Here is a 15,663-nt window from a genome sequence, read left to right as displayed (position 1 = left end):
TACATTATATCAGGAAAGGCTGGGTGCTAAGAAGTATATAACAGGAGGGCACCATACAGAGTTGACAGAAGCCAGCTGAGTGCACACCAAACCAGTCGGGCAAGTTTAAGAAATAAAGAGTGACAAAGAAATGTGGAACTTTATAGATTTTTTAAAATATGTTTTTAGAACAAACGAAGAGAAGCATCGACCAAAGCCTGTTTGTAGACATTCTGTAAGCTCAGTGTCCAGCATATCTCACTCCCTTCCTGTCAGCTCCCCCCATTTTTAAACCTACCTTTATGTCATTTACCATCTGCTTGCCATAGGAAAAGCACCTTTGTGCTGAGGTTGATAACTGAGTAGCTGAGGGGGAGGGGATTGTCCTTGTACCCAGTGCTAACTGAGTTGTGAAGATAGCAGAAGATTGCAGTGATTGTGGGCCCTGATGGAGGTTGTATGGATTCTCATGCTACTGTATGTATATTTTTCTTTAATGGCTTTTGGAGGTCACACTGAAGGTATTATTCTGTCTTCTAGGAGAAATAGGATATTTAATTTCTTCCAAAAATATGAATGGAAAATTTCTGCAGTTCAGACTTTTTTGTTTGTTTGTTTTTGGGCTGTGTTGGGTCTTCGTTGCTGCACGTGGGCTTTCTCTAGTTGCAGCTCACGGGCTTCTCATTGCAGTGGCTTCTCTTGTTGCGGAGCACCGGCTCTAGGCACGCGGGCTTCAGTAGTGGTAGCGCGTGGGCTCTAGAGCGCAGGCTCAGTAGTTGTGCATGGGCTTAGTTGCTCCATGGCATGTGGGATCTTCTCGGACCAGTGCTCGAACCCATGTCCCCTGCATTGGCAGGCAGATTCTTAACCACTGTGCCACCGGGGAAGCTAAACTTTCAGTTGTAGAATTCTATTTAGATTGTTATTAAATTTTTAAAATATCATGTTATTGGTTTAGATATGTCTGATTATCTTCTAATTACTTCTGAAATGGATTTTGTGCAGTTAGTGTCCACATATGTCCTATCTCCTATTCCTAATCAAAGGCCACCTAGGGCACATTCTGTTTCCAAGCAACCTTAATTTAACTGGAAGGACTTCAGCTACTGTACTGTTATAAGAACTTCACAGTGAACTTTGAGAGCCTGATCAAATGGGAGAAGAGGTATGGTACAGGGGAGTCCTACTTTTCAGCATGGTTTCATCTGAAATGTTAATGAAAGACAAGAAAATTGAGCACTAGTTTAATATGTAGCTTATTAAGTGTATTAGGATGCCTAATGGAAAAATATATTAGTATTCACCTTTAGCACACACATGCCCCTTCCCATAGGTTATGAAATGCATGAAGTCATAATATTATTAGAACAGGTTTTCCTATTCTAAAACATGTAAGTAAAATGAAATGTTTATTTTTTCCCCTTTTCCTCTCTTTGTTGCTTCATTATGCAAAATATGGTTTCATAGATTTTTACCAAATTTAGAGGATATGGTCAAGACGTCTTTCTTATAATATAAGCTATGGCATATACTGAATTTACTTTGGGAGATTCTGGGTCGTGGAGGTGGGGGAAGGACCTTCAATGATACAGACAAACTACTTCCTGTGACTTCTCGTAGCTTATTAAAATGGGAGTAACCACAGAGAAGTACCCAGTTGGTAATGTTTAGCTAACTTTGTCTTCAGCATCTTATCTAGGTAGTCTTTTTAATTAAGTTACTCTTCCTCCACTGGCAGTCAATCCATGTATCTCTTGGCCATTTTCTTCTCTAAATAGGTCACATCCATTATACCAAATTTTTGGGAAATTATTTTAGTTCTAAGGAGATATTTCACACTAATTAGAAATAACACATAGCCATTTGATCTTTCCCAAGAGGTCCTGGTTCAGATCATACTTATTGAGTGCCTACCGTGTGCCAGGTCCTCTGCTGTGTACCAGATCCGAGATGCATTGGAGGATTCAGAATTTTCAATAAATGTGGCAAGTGACACAACAGAGTTTTCTTCCTCAAGCATGTATCTTTATTAGAATCTCCTAAAAAGTGGCTGTGACTGGATATCCAAAGTTATGCATGGTTGTAAATGGTCACATAAAAAATGTTTAGCTTCTAGGAAGGGCATTCACATTTCAAGATCTTCCCAGGATGCAGTCAGCAGCCCTTGCTTTCTCTCCTGCCTCCATCTGCCAACACTAATGCTCCTGGGTTGAGAGTGTAAAAGTGATGGTCTAATGGCAAGGGATTATTTAGGCTAGCAGTACACTGCATTTTCAGGCTAGAAGCTGGGGCTTTTAAAATGCCATTTTCCAGGAACAAAAGGGTTTCTGCAGTGTTGAAAAGTGTCATAATGTGACTGACATTAATATTTAATTGGAAAAATATTACAAGTTTTGGCAAAGGTGACAGTTGAAGAAAATTGATGTTTAATGAGTACTTACTATGTGCTAATTGCTGCAATAAATACAGTCGGTGAATGACTTAAGTCTCTCAATGACCCTAAGATCTTGGTATGCTGAAAGCAAGTTACACTGCAGTATCACAGCCTGCCTCACCCAAACGCCCATCTATGTCATTATCAGAACAAAGAAACCTTTGCTTCTTGTGGGAGATTGCCACTAATGCTCCTCGTAATGACCAGGGATATTTTCCACAGAGGTGTCTGCAGCACTGTGACAAGGAAATGAGTCCTTTCATTCTGGAAGAAAATGTACTGTATAAATTGCCTCTTACATTCCTATCTCTTAGGCAGTGGAGTCTTCGAACTCGTCTCAGAATTCACAGAAAGGCAGAGCCCCGGCCCCACTGCAAACTGCAGCTAGGGTAACTAACAGAGAGATGAAGAGCATGTGCTTGGAGGTCTAACTACCTGAGTTTAAATCTTACCGCTATCACTTGCTACCTCTGTGACCCTGGACAAGTCACTTAGCCTCTCTTGTCATCACTTATCCCTGCCATAAAATGGAATGGTGATAGCACTTAACACATAAAGTGTTATGAACTGTAAGTGTATAAAGCACTTAGTCCCATGCCTGGTGCATAAGAGCTCAATAAACTAACTATTTTTATGACCCTCTGTTATAAACTATTCACTATCATTAAAGGATGTGACATTCTTATTATTGCTCACACAAGTAAGGAAAGAGGCTGCTTGGTCTTGGATAGTGAAAACTGCCTTTCAGTTTTTCAGATTTGATCTTAAAAGGGTTTGATTTATATGGCCATTACTATGCTGTACACTATGTGTTTATCAGAGGACTTGGACATGAGAGGTGCCAGAACTTCATCCATGGGCCACAAGGTGGAGAGCGGGGGGAGAAAGCCAGAACCAGATGGAATAGTGATTACTATGGTATTTGTAAAAATATAATTTGGTGTTAAATTTTATCATAGTAGTTTGATGGTGAAAGCCAGAATCTGTAGGGCATAGCAGTCTCAGCCAGGGTCCAAATGTGCAGCCTAGAAGCAGGTCTAGTGTGTTGCTAGAACATATCTGAACTTCAGGTGTCATCACTGTTGCTGTTTATTTAGCCCTTAATTGTACTAAGTCGTTTTATATACATTTGGCCCTTGAGAGATGTTGGGGGGAGGGGGTGTTAGGGCTCCTGACCCTCTGACAGCTGTAAATCTAAGTATAACTTATAGTCATACCCCATTTCCCCCACATCCCTGATTCAACCAACCACGGATCAGGTAGTATTGATATTATAGTATTTACTATTGAAAACAATCTGCGTGTTAAGTGGACCTAATGCTGTTCAAACCGAGTTGTTCAAGGGTCAACTGTATATATATTTAAAAGAAAAGCTTCCACAGACTATATATTGATCTAGCTGGCTGTTACTCAGCAACTCATGCATTGGATTCTCTGCTGAGCAGACAAGTTGATTAGTTCTTTTCTGGGGCCAACATGGAAAGTTAAGTCCTGGTTTGCAGACGTCTGGGTATTCCATATTCCACTGGGACTGCTGCAACCAAAGGGCTCCTCCCACTGGTGTTAAAGTCTTATCCTTGCTGGCAGTGGAGGAAATTGGGGTGTACTGAAGGCTAGCAGGTGTGGCTGGGCCACTTATGTCACAGGTCTGGAAACATGAACCAATAAAATGCTCTTTTATTTTTTTTTAACATCTTAAAGAATAGTGCTTTATTGAATGAGTTTTATTCACAGAAAAATAAGCTTTAATCTATGATGACTGCCAGATTATACAGTAGAAAGCAATTTTCTTAGTTTTCTATACTGCTGGAACAGTTTCTACTAAATGAAAACAGCCATAAAATTATATTCACAAATATAGTACTCTATCTCACACATTTCACATGATTATTCACAACAGTAATACGACATAAGAATCAGTCATTTTGTCAGGTTAGATAAAGTATAACAGTAATGAAAAAAATGCAGAATCTAACAAAAATTACATTAAAGCCTTTGTTACATCAAATAAAAAATGCAAATTTGTTGCTAAGTGTAGACAGAATGACAAAATATGTAATAATTTTAAATGTTACACTAATGATACCCAAGGATGTGGTAAATGCCAAAAATCTATGTGCATTTCTGCAAAACTTTAGACTTCAAAATAGAATCTTACCACCCAAACATTAATGTAGTGTTGTACAATTTGAAGCTATATGTATTTAAGATTGTCCTATTGTATTAGTTATAAAATGTCATTCAATATGTAGTGAAGGTTATGGTATAGAAGAAAAAATAGTTGAAAAAATAAACACTTGAGACCTCCCTGGAGAGGTAGCTTGAAGCTTTTCACCATCAAACTATATCCCACTCTGGGCTATCACTAATTAGCTATATAGCTTTGAACAACTCGTTTCACCTTTGAGCCTTAGTTGCCTCATCTGTAAAACAAGGGGGATGAATTATATACTCTCTAAGGTCATTTCTAGCTCTGACACCCTATGATTCTATTATGCTGCAAATGAAATTCACATTGTGCTAAGTGTATAGGAGTCAAACTGAAACTGATTATGAAAGTGGGAATAAGCCAACTGTTTCTATTAGGAAAGCTCAACTAAATTAGGTAAGAATATTTTTTTCAAGTTTTTAAAACAGGAATTTAAATATTTTTAAGGACTTGACCTACTTGTTTATTGTAATTTGCATCTTAACGATGACAACCAACAAAAAAGATGAGTAAGAGTCACTGAAAGAGTTATCATCTAAGTTTTAGCCCAAATTTCCAGAGTCAAGGCAAATCCATGGAAGGTAAAAGAGTGTTAGGATGGGAATTAACATTTATAACATATGGAATTAACAAGTAACATAATACATACATTATGTGTATGTATCTTACACATATGGTCTCCTTGAACTCATAACTTTGTAAGGCAGGTACTATTCTCATTTCACAGATGAAGAAATGGTTACCTCTTTTCTTTTTTAAAGCAGATTTGGCTAAAAGTAACCATATTTGCCAAATATTCCCTCCCGTTTTATTTTTCTAATGGAAATGATACACAATCTAACCTATTTCTACTTCTCCCACCCCTCCATTCCTTTTCCCCATATTCAAAAACTGGGTAATCAGGAAGTAAAACAATGATTTCTGTCTAACAGGTACAATACAAGGAACTAATGCTGCGGTGGTAATCTCCATTCAGAGTTCAAAATACAAATTTTATCCACTAAAATGAAAACCGGAAAAACACTGCCAACATTTAAATAATATAACAACAAAAGATCATAATACACAGGGCATTTTCTTTTTTCCCTTTGGTTAGGGGCAAAGATGGGGTAGGATGAGTGTAGTGAATGCATATGATGTGCTTTGGCCCTGTGTGTTAAGATGCTCTTTTAGATGTGATTCTCTCAAGAAATACATAAGGGCCCTCTGTGTACTTGACTCAAAGCTGCTGGCAAAGACATGGGAGTAGGTGGAGAAAAGGGGTAGAGATGTATGTTGGATCCTCTTGGCCATTCCTCTGTCTGAGTGCTGAACACTACATATAGGGATCTATTCCATGGTCATTCCAGGAAAAGATCCCCAGAGAGGACCAAGATTGAATGAAGAATGGAAGAATCTGACTCTAATTGACAGGTAAACTTTCAAACTTAGGGAACCCAATAGAAAAACAATTTGCTCCTAAATGAATTCCACTTATAATTCTGCTTAGAAGTGCTTTTTTTCTTGAATAGAAATGTTCATAGAAGTGATCATCAGAACAAATATTAGTAAAACATGTAAAATGTTTTAAGTGCCTTGTTTTCTTGCTGTATAATTTATGTCTTGCTGCAATAATGTTGCATAACAAACAGCCCTGCAACTAAGTGGTTTAAAACAACAACTGGCTGCTTTTATCCATGAGTCCATGGGTGAACTGGGCAGTTCTGATGACCTAACCTGGGCTCAGTTAATCTGTGTACCTCGGCCCAAGTCTGTAGTCAGCTGGTAGATGGACTAGGAGCTAACTGGTCTGGGACTTGGCTCTCCTGCACCTGTTCTCCAGAAGACTGGCCTGGACTTGTTCTACAACAGAGAGTGAGCAGAAGCACACAGGGCCACGTGAGGCCTGGGCTTGACACTGACACTGTCATTCACTACACTATATTTGTTAAAGCAAGTCATGAGGCAGCCCCGATCTGAAGGTTGGGAAAGTAGAATTTAATGGGAGGAACTTCAAAGTCATATTGCAAGGATTATGGATACAGGGAGAGAAAGAATTGAAGCCATTTTTGCAATCAATCTAGCACACTTGCTATTTAAATTTTCCCTGTACTGAAGGAAACTTCAGTAAGGTGATAGCCTGGAGGTAAATGATACATCAACTGAACATAGTGACTCCACAGAAGTCTCAGAAGCATGTGGCTGAGGTGGAATGTGGGTCTTCACTCTCCCATTACCCAGCGTTTGCTGCACTGTGCATGATTCTATTTGCGATGTATTTTTTTTCTTTAAAAAAGTATTGTCAAGCTCACTTTTGACATATATAAATTCAGAGTTGTTCACTTTGAGACAAAGTATATCTGAACTAGTTTTAAAGACTCTTTACTTTTTATTAGGTGGGAGAAATGATATTGGGACCTAATCAAGCTCAACTTGCATGTATAGGAACGTCCATAAATATTCTTTGATTCAAATGAGGTAAAGTCATGGAGGTGTTTGGGAAGGTGAAACTGAATTTTCAGGTTAGTTATATTGGCTGCCTACCTTGTAAAAATTGCAATTCAGGACCCATGGCTTTGGGTGAGAGCAATGATATGCAGGCTGCTTCTCTTCTCTCTAGTTTCCGAGTTGTATCCTCTTTTTTTGAATCTGAACCAGCATCAACTTTTCATTCCGAAAATAGTGCAGCATTTCTCCAGGGTGTTTGGATTTTTTTGTTTGTTTGTTTTTCTGGCTCAGAAACATCTGTGCACATAAACACCCAGATGTTTTCTTTTATTATTAAAAATATTTAGTTTCAGATAAGGTAGCATGTGCTTGTGGTATGACATAAAATGGTTTTAGTGAAAAGCAAGTTTCCCTCACACTGCTATCCTCCAGCTCCTTGTCCAGATGTAAATGGGACATATTCTTTCAGAGTTGTCCTATGTATATAGTATATATAAGCAGAAGCAAATATTTTTATAAGCTGTTTACACCTCTTATTTTAATATAAATACAAACAAACTGCTGTGTACATTGTTCTTGTTTCACTTAATAATTTTCTTTAGAGATTTCCTCATCTCAGTATAGAGAGAGCAGCCTCATTTTACTCACAAACACATCCCATTTTCCAGGTGATATACTTCTCAGGTGTCCCTTACTTTGTCTCTCTTTTCCTGTTGTCCACATGCTATTCTGGGGGATTCCTATTTCCATACTGGAGACTTTATCTGTCCCAGATGGGTCCTGCCATCTTGATGACTCACATGAGGTAACAAGGTATCCATCTTTCTTCCCATGTCCCACTTTCTGGGAGAGCCGGAATGTTTCCCATGGCATAGGGCTGCTCTGCCTCAGCTTTGCCACTGAGTCTGAAACTGACCAGCACTGGTTCCAGTAATGCAGAGATCAGTCACATTGGACAATCTTGCTTCTCAGTTTCTGACCCAGTAGTATTTCTTGTTTTGTTTTTTGATGCATCAGAAATGTATTTCATCAGTGCTAAGCTATTTCTCTTATTCTGCTGGCTTATTCAGATTAAAGCCAGACTGTGACAGCTCTAGCTCCTCAGAGTCCCTCAGAAAAGCCACCATTTAAGGGTGATACGTCAAAGCCATACCTCATCCATTCTTGGGTATCTCAATGGTTTGAAGATACCCAGGATGGGTCAGTTAGAAGGTACCCTTCTCCTGCTATTGTTCTCATGGTCTGGGAGGTGCAGATAAAACAAGACTTCTAGGGTATGACTTTTATATGTCAATGCAATCAGATTTTTGTTAAGCACCTTATATTGTAGAATACAACATAATGTTTAATTGTAAACTATAGTACAACGTTCATGAGCATGAAATTCAGGGTTAGCTGGATCCTGTGAGACCTAAGTCAAATTATCTGACCACTGTAAGTCTCCAAGTCCTCATCTGTAGGAAAGATTAATAATACTTCCTAGCTCAAGGGTTCTTTTGAAGATTAAATTAGATATTGTGTATAAAATGGTCACAGAGCATCTGATACAACAGTCAATGGTAGCTGTGCCCTTGAACCAAAAACCAGTATTATCAGCTCCTGCAAAAGATGCTCTCATATCCTCATCCTCCAGGAATCCTCAGCTATTTGAAATCCATCCTAACCCCTGGCTTTCTCCATTCCAAAGGGAATTATAGATCCAGACTCTGGCTCAGAGACCTCAACAATGCCCAGTAGTCCTAGACGAAGCATCTACAATGTTCAAGGCAATTCTCTGGCATTACACAACTAATCAAGAGTCTCACTTTTTTTTTTTTTTATTGAGGTAAAATACCATAGTATAAATAATAGAATTTGACATCAGAGGGTTTGGATTCCTTCTGTTTCATCTACTACTGTGTAACATTGGGGGAAATGAGCCTTAGTTTCCTTGTGTGTTCAGTGGGAATAAGAATACCTACCTCATATGTTTTTAACAAAATACATTGGTTAGTTTGAGGGATTAAATAATATTGATGAGTTCCTGGCACATACTACATGCCTGTACATGCCTGTTAACTGACAATTTCCTTCAGCATGTGTGATTGATATCTATGTAGTTATTTTGTTGGAATGGAGACATAGCCTGCTTGCTTATTACAAACATTTTATTTATATTCTATCCTCCTGCCTTGAGTTGTCAGGTGAGGGCTCAGCACCTGAAGGTGTATAATAGATGCCAAGTGAGTGATACTTTAAAATTTTTTTTTAAAAGGCCAAGAAAACAAAGAGTGTAGTTAGAATGATTCTGGTACTAACAAAGGTTGTCTCTTTTAGAAAAATGTAACCCGAAAGCAGACTGTAACAAATTCTTTAAGTCATTGTGCTGTGGGGCTGTGTGTATAGCCATTGCCTTCCTACCCTTGCCTTTCAGAATGCACCAATTCTCTTTTAATTAATATTTCATCAGATTGTGCTCTAAGATCCAAGAAGGTCTAGGAAGATAGGCACAACAGAGTAAATATGACAGGATCATCATGGTTAGTTAATTAAAAACTGGATCCCAATCTTGATGTGACACATAGTGTACAATTATTCTTACATGAATTTCCCAACACGTGTCATGTTAACTGTTCTTTATTCCTCCCTCACTTTCACTTCTACTAGGTCAGTTCCAGGCTTTGCCATTATTATAGTTAACACTTCTCAAGAAAAAGTGATCACTATGGATAAATAAATATGTCTGATGGCCTTCTCAAGATTGTACATTCATTAGATTTGGTATGTATGCTCTTAATATGACACCAGTATCCAAAGTTGAGAGAGAGAAAAAGACCTCAAATTGATTAGCTACTCCATGCGAGGCACTGTGCTTGGCATTTCATATGCATTACTTTATTTAATCTTCATAGAGGCCAGCTCTAACCTGGAACTGTAAAGAGAAGGGAAGTGTCATTCCCGGCTTTCCCTTTGTGATGCAAAGGAAATTTTAGAATGGTGTAACATTGATGTCAATTCAATAATAAACAGATTGCAATAGTCAACCTATTAGGAGGAGGAAGCGGCAGCTTTTCTTGAAATCTGACCACTCTGAAGGAGAGTCTTTTGATAAACAAAACAAAAGCGCCTTCTAGAAGTAGGTTCTAACCACCACCCAGAGGCTCAGCCATATTGAACACTGATGGCTCCTTAAAGCAACCAGGCTTGGTCTACAGAGCCAAAAGGGGGCTAAGGCCAAGGCCAGGGATTATAGAGCCTCACAAGGCTGTCTCGGAGCAAGTACTCAGACTTCTTACCCACAGGGAGGTCTTTGTGCTCACCAAAAGCATACCCTGTTTGGGAATCTTGCTCACAGACAGGATGGTTAGCAAAGCATGTGAGTCTTAGAGTACAATCCTATCCTTGAAGATGGGCACTGCAACCTGGGAGGTGCTTTTAATTGAGTGGGGAAGCAGGCAAGGAAGGGTAGAGTTATAATATCAGGGATCAGTACCAAGACAGAGGTAAGCACCTGGTGCTTTGGGAGCACCCAAATGTACCTGGAAGTGGGAACAATAAGTGACAAGTGTAAATCATTATGGTGATGCCAGAGGGAAAATTGGAGCCCACTAACTGAGGCCTTATAAGATCGCACAATCACTACAAAGGCATCTAGAATTTTGTCTCTGATTTTCCTGGCTGAATGATGATGAGATGGTAGGACAATTCAGACAAAGAGGAAATGAAGAAATGATAAGAGTCAGAAAAATTCAGAGTGAGAGGAAGAGATCCAGAGAGGGAGGGAGGGAAGGAGGGATAGAGAGAAGGTGAGAGGAGAAAGAGAACTTTCCCTTTTCTTAACTGGAGTATTCCCTCCTGTGATGAGGAGAATAGAATTTAGTTTAAAGATATTAAATAATAAAATTCAGATTAGAGAAACTAAAAAATAGAGGCTTTGATAACCCAGTTTAAAGCTTTCAGATCTCTATTATTTGCCATTTATCTATTAACATTTCCAAAACGTTTCCTTGGAAAGCCCTGCCCAAATGTTACGCCCATGTTTTATAGCTAGAGGCCATACCCGCTCATTGTAAGAATGGAAAAGTTTTATTAAGATGTGACTTATTTCCATGCTAGACCTCTAAGGCTTGACCCTAAATCAGACAATCAACAGCAAGATTTTTTTTTTTTTTAACTCTGACTCTTCATAATCATATTGAAGGCTTTGTACTGAGTTTGGGTACGAACTGGTTATCATACTTGTGCTGATGTGACATAATGTTCCACTGCAAATCCGAGATGACGTCTTTCAAAATCAGCAATTGATGGTGATAGCCCTAAAGCTTCATCTGTCTTAATAAGGTTTCAGAGGGTGATTTTCTATTTTATTCACCTTTGATGTGCTTCAAAAACCAAGGTGACGTAGGAACACCCCCCCACCTACTTCTTGCAGGAAGGCATAGCTCAACAAAATGAAATTATTAAATCGGAATTTGAACGGGTGAAAGCACATGTCAAGCGTAAAGATCAGATCTAATTAAGAAGGTTTCTATGATCAAGAAGTCCAACGTGTAATCAGAAAGCAGCACGCTAATTGATACTTGACTTTCCATGCAATTCTATTTGCATGGAAATCATAAAGACATCCCCTCAGTGTTTTCACTGCATATCGGTTCTGTATCATTATACGCATTTAGACTTGCTACTTTTGTATGACGTACAAGCGAAAGCACACTTACTTTTGGAAAACATTGCTACCATTCAAAGAGAATCTATTCTGTGCTACAAACTCAGCCAGGCCCTTTTCATACATTGCTTCACTTAATCTTTATAATACATCTCAAATAGAAGGATTGCACTTCCTATTGTACGGAGGAGGAGACTCATCAGGTCCATTAAGTAGATTCACCAAAGGTCACACAGCTAGCAAGTAGCAGATCTGAGATTCAAAACAGCTCTCTCCATCTATGTAGTCCATTCTCTATCCAGAATACTGCAAAACCTCTCTGAGCTTCGTATTTGAAATGACCATGAATTGTAACTGAATAAATACCTGTCTTAAGTTCTGAGTATTACAGTTGGGCCCAAATAAACATTCCCATTACATACCACCATAAAAGCCAGGACCAATTCTAAAATTCAGGCACCTTTTTTTATTCTCTTTTATTTTCTTTTTGAGGATTTTGCAATGGTTCATCATAAGAAGTGATTTCTTCCAAATAATTTTGTGTATTAGCTAGATGTAAATAAAAGATCAACGTAAAAAAAACTCCTTTACAGTGTGAATCTCAACCAGAGGTGATTTGCCTCTCCTCCCTTCTGGGGCCATTTTTGGTTTTCAGAACTGGAAAGGTATGATCGTATCTGGTGGGCAGAGGTTAGGGTTGCTGCTAAACATCCTACAAAGCCCAGAACGACCCCTACAACAAAGAATTATACAGTCCAAAATGACAAGAAGAAAATAACCATTTAAAAACCTAGAAGCAGAGAATTCCAGGCAAAGGGAGCAGAAAAATCCACAGTCCCTAAAGCAGGAATGAATCTGGTATGTTCAAAGAATAGAAAGAAAACCGGTGTGGTTTGATTCTGATGAATAAGCGAGAGCGAAAGGAAAAGCAGCTGAAAAAATTCTACCAGGCCAGATCAGGTCGGGGCTCATATTCCCCGGTAGAAATTGAGATATTCTTTTTGTTGCAATGAAAAGCTGTTACAGGATTTTAAACAGGAATGTGGGAAAATCTGATGTGTGTTTTGAAAGATAACTTTGGCTACTCTTTGGAGAATGTTCTAAGGGAGGCATAAGCGACATTGGGGAGACACATAGAAGGTTTTGGAAATAGGAAAGATTTTGTGGGTTTAGACTATGGCGTATCAGTGAAGATGGACAGAGTTGGTTGTTATCAGAAGTTATTTTGGAGGTAGAGATGACAGGCTTGGTGACGAGCAGGTTGAAAGGAGAAGACGTATCAAAGGTGATAACTGGATTTTTGCCTTGAGCAACTGGGTAGAGGATGATGCTGTTTACTGAGATGTAGACACTGACAGCTGAACAGAGGAGAAGGAAATATCACATGATCTGTTTGGAGCTGTGTTATGTTTAATGTGACATTCAAGTGAAGGTGCCAGAGATTCAGGATATGTGAAACTGGAGATCAATGAAGAGATCAGAGATGGAGACGTAAATATGGGTGTCATCATCATGAAAATGGCATTGAAAACCTTGGAACTGACCAGAATCACCTGGGGAGCATATGTTTATAGAGAAAAGAAAGAGACTTCGGAAGAAACTTGGGGAAATCCAACCTCTAGGAGTTGACATCTATTCTTGATAAAAATAATTGTGAGTATCAACAAGTAGACAAGAGGTAGTACGTGGAGCAGAGGAGATCTGAAAAATTATTATGCTTATTTAGTGTGCACTGAACCAAACAAAAAGTGGGGGGAGGCCGGAGAGAAAGTTTTAAAAGCATGAAGTAGTATAACAAATGTAAGGTAACATTAATAGTACTTTTAGAGTAACTGACAGGAAGGGTATGGGAAACCTGAAATAAAAAGAAATAGCCTACAATGCCTTTGAAGAGATTAATTTTACTGACTGGGTCCTTCCTGGGGTCTTTTTGATGCAGAGAGTAGAATTGAATTTTATCATCACATTCTTTTTTTTTTTTTAAAGTCATAAGTTTTTTTTTTTTTAATTTTATTTATTTATTTTTGGCTGTGTTGGGTCTTCGTTTCTGTGCGAGGGCTTTCTCTAGTTGCGGCAAGTGGGGGCCACTCTTCATCGCGGAGCAGGGGCCACTCTTCATTGCAGTGCGCGGGCCTCTCACTGTTGCAGCCTCTCTCATTGCGGAGCACAGGCTTTAGACGCGCAGGCTCAGTAATTGTGACTCACGGGCCCAGTTGCTCCGCAGCACGTGGGATCTTCCCAGAGCAGGGCTCGAACCCGTGTCCCCTGCATTGACAGGTGGATTCTCAACCACTGAGCCACCAGGGAAGCCCCATCACGTTCTTGTATTGAATACACTCTTCTAAAACCCTGATGTTTTTACCTTCTAAATTGACAAATTTTACTAAATAAGTCATGCTTACATTCAAGTGTTAGATTTTCCAATTATCTGTATTTAATTTCATCTTTACAGGCTGTTGAGGTTTTTTTGAACTCTATTCTGCTATAAAACATATTAGTATTCTTTCCTGTTTCTGTTACTTGCAAACTTAACCAATGTGTCTTAACACAAGTCTTACTAAAAATGTTGATCAGACAAGGACCAAGGACCTGAAGGGCTTCACCATTTCCCTGGGGATTTCCCTCCTGTTAGCTATTACAACATACCTTAGCTCCTGTCCATTATGTATCTGCTAAGTGTTGAACTATATTTTCATCTTTATCCCCCCCCCCTTTTTTAAGCAAACTGTCTAGATGAAATATGCTCCCACTCTGTCTATAAGATGTCACTAGTAGAAAAGTCTAGAGATTTTACCCCTAAATCAAGCAAGGTCAGTTATAAGTTACCAGAGAATATTTGGTAGCTCCCATGATTGCCTTTTCTAATTGCTCACAAAACTCTTTTTAAAATAGTCTATTTTAAAATCATATTGAGAAGTGTCTTTAAGTTCACTAAGGTTTTTTTGAAAATCAAGATATTGTCCCATTCAGTCCTTTAGTGCCTATTCTCTATATATTTCTCAGATATTGCTGTTAGCAACGTTGCAATCTAAACTTCAGTTCCATCTGGGAAGGAGACACTCACTTCTTGAGAGGGACGTCACCTTGATTGGGGGTCCATAGCTTCGCACTAAGGCATGGCCCTCTCTTACCAGCTTGACCATCCTTCTCATTGGTACAGATGATGGACTCAAAGTAGGAGTAAGGGAGTTAAGTTTTGCTTTGTCAGTACACCACCAGCGTGCTTTTAGGCAGGGACTATATTTGTTTGTTTTATTTGTTATGCTTTAAGTTTTCAAAAATACGTACATTTAACCACCACTTAACTATAATGACATTTGTCACAGATAAATTACAACCACTTCATTCTCTAGATCATGATCAGATTAGCCCTGTTCTTTCAAAGAAATAGTAGGATAGGTTCATTTTGACCGTACCTGAAATTTGAGCTTGAGTTTGTCATCAAATTGGGGATGCTTTCTTCCTTTTCTTATGATTTCTCTCTCCCTTTTCCTCCCTCCCTCCCTCCCTCCCTCCCTTCCTTCCTTCCTTCCTTCCTTTCTTCCTTCCTTCTATCCTTCTTTTTGGCAATTATATCAAAGAATACAGCAAAGCCCTGTAAAAATATCTGGGTAACATTGGAGTGAGTTTTGGTTATTAGTTTTTGCAACTCATTTACTCAATTTAGCTGGCATTTTAATGAAACAACTTTTCCCCAATGGTGCTTAAATAGCACACTTATGTTGTGATTCCTTCATAGCCTAAGAGGTTTCTGTTTTCTCTCTCTGTGAAGAAATAAGGGAATGGCTTTGATCCATTTAATTAAATAGGAACATGGCTCCCCAGAACACAGAAGACCTTAGTATTTTTGAGTGCATGAATAAATCCATGAGTGAATAAATATAACTAATAAAATTTGACAAATATACAACTTATATACAAATTCATCAGCTAACCCCTATCCTTTCCCATAAGATAGTATACAAAACA

At 38.7% G+C, this 15,663-nt stretch overlaps 1 protein-coding gene across 6 annotated transcripts in view; it reads left to right on the top strand.

Annotated features, from left to right (window-relative positions):
• The window catches only part of LINGO2 (leucine rich repeat and Ig domain containing 2), a 1,218,611-nt gene that overhangs the window by 1,072,943 nt on the left and 130,005 nt on the right, over positions 1–15,663 (top strand). The gene's annotated exons all lie outside the window — the stretch shown is intronic.

The sequence above is a fragment of the Balaenoptera physalus genome, assembly GCF_965194825.1.
Source record: "Balaenoptera physalus genome assembly, chromosome: 7".
Lineage (NCBI taxonomy): Eukaryota > Metazoa > Chordata > Mammalia > Artiodactyla > Balaenopteridae > Balaenoptera > Balaenoptera physalus.
This window is presented reverse-complemented; position numbering and strand designations above follow the sequence as displayed.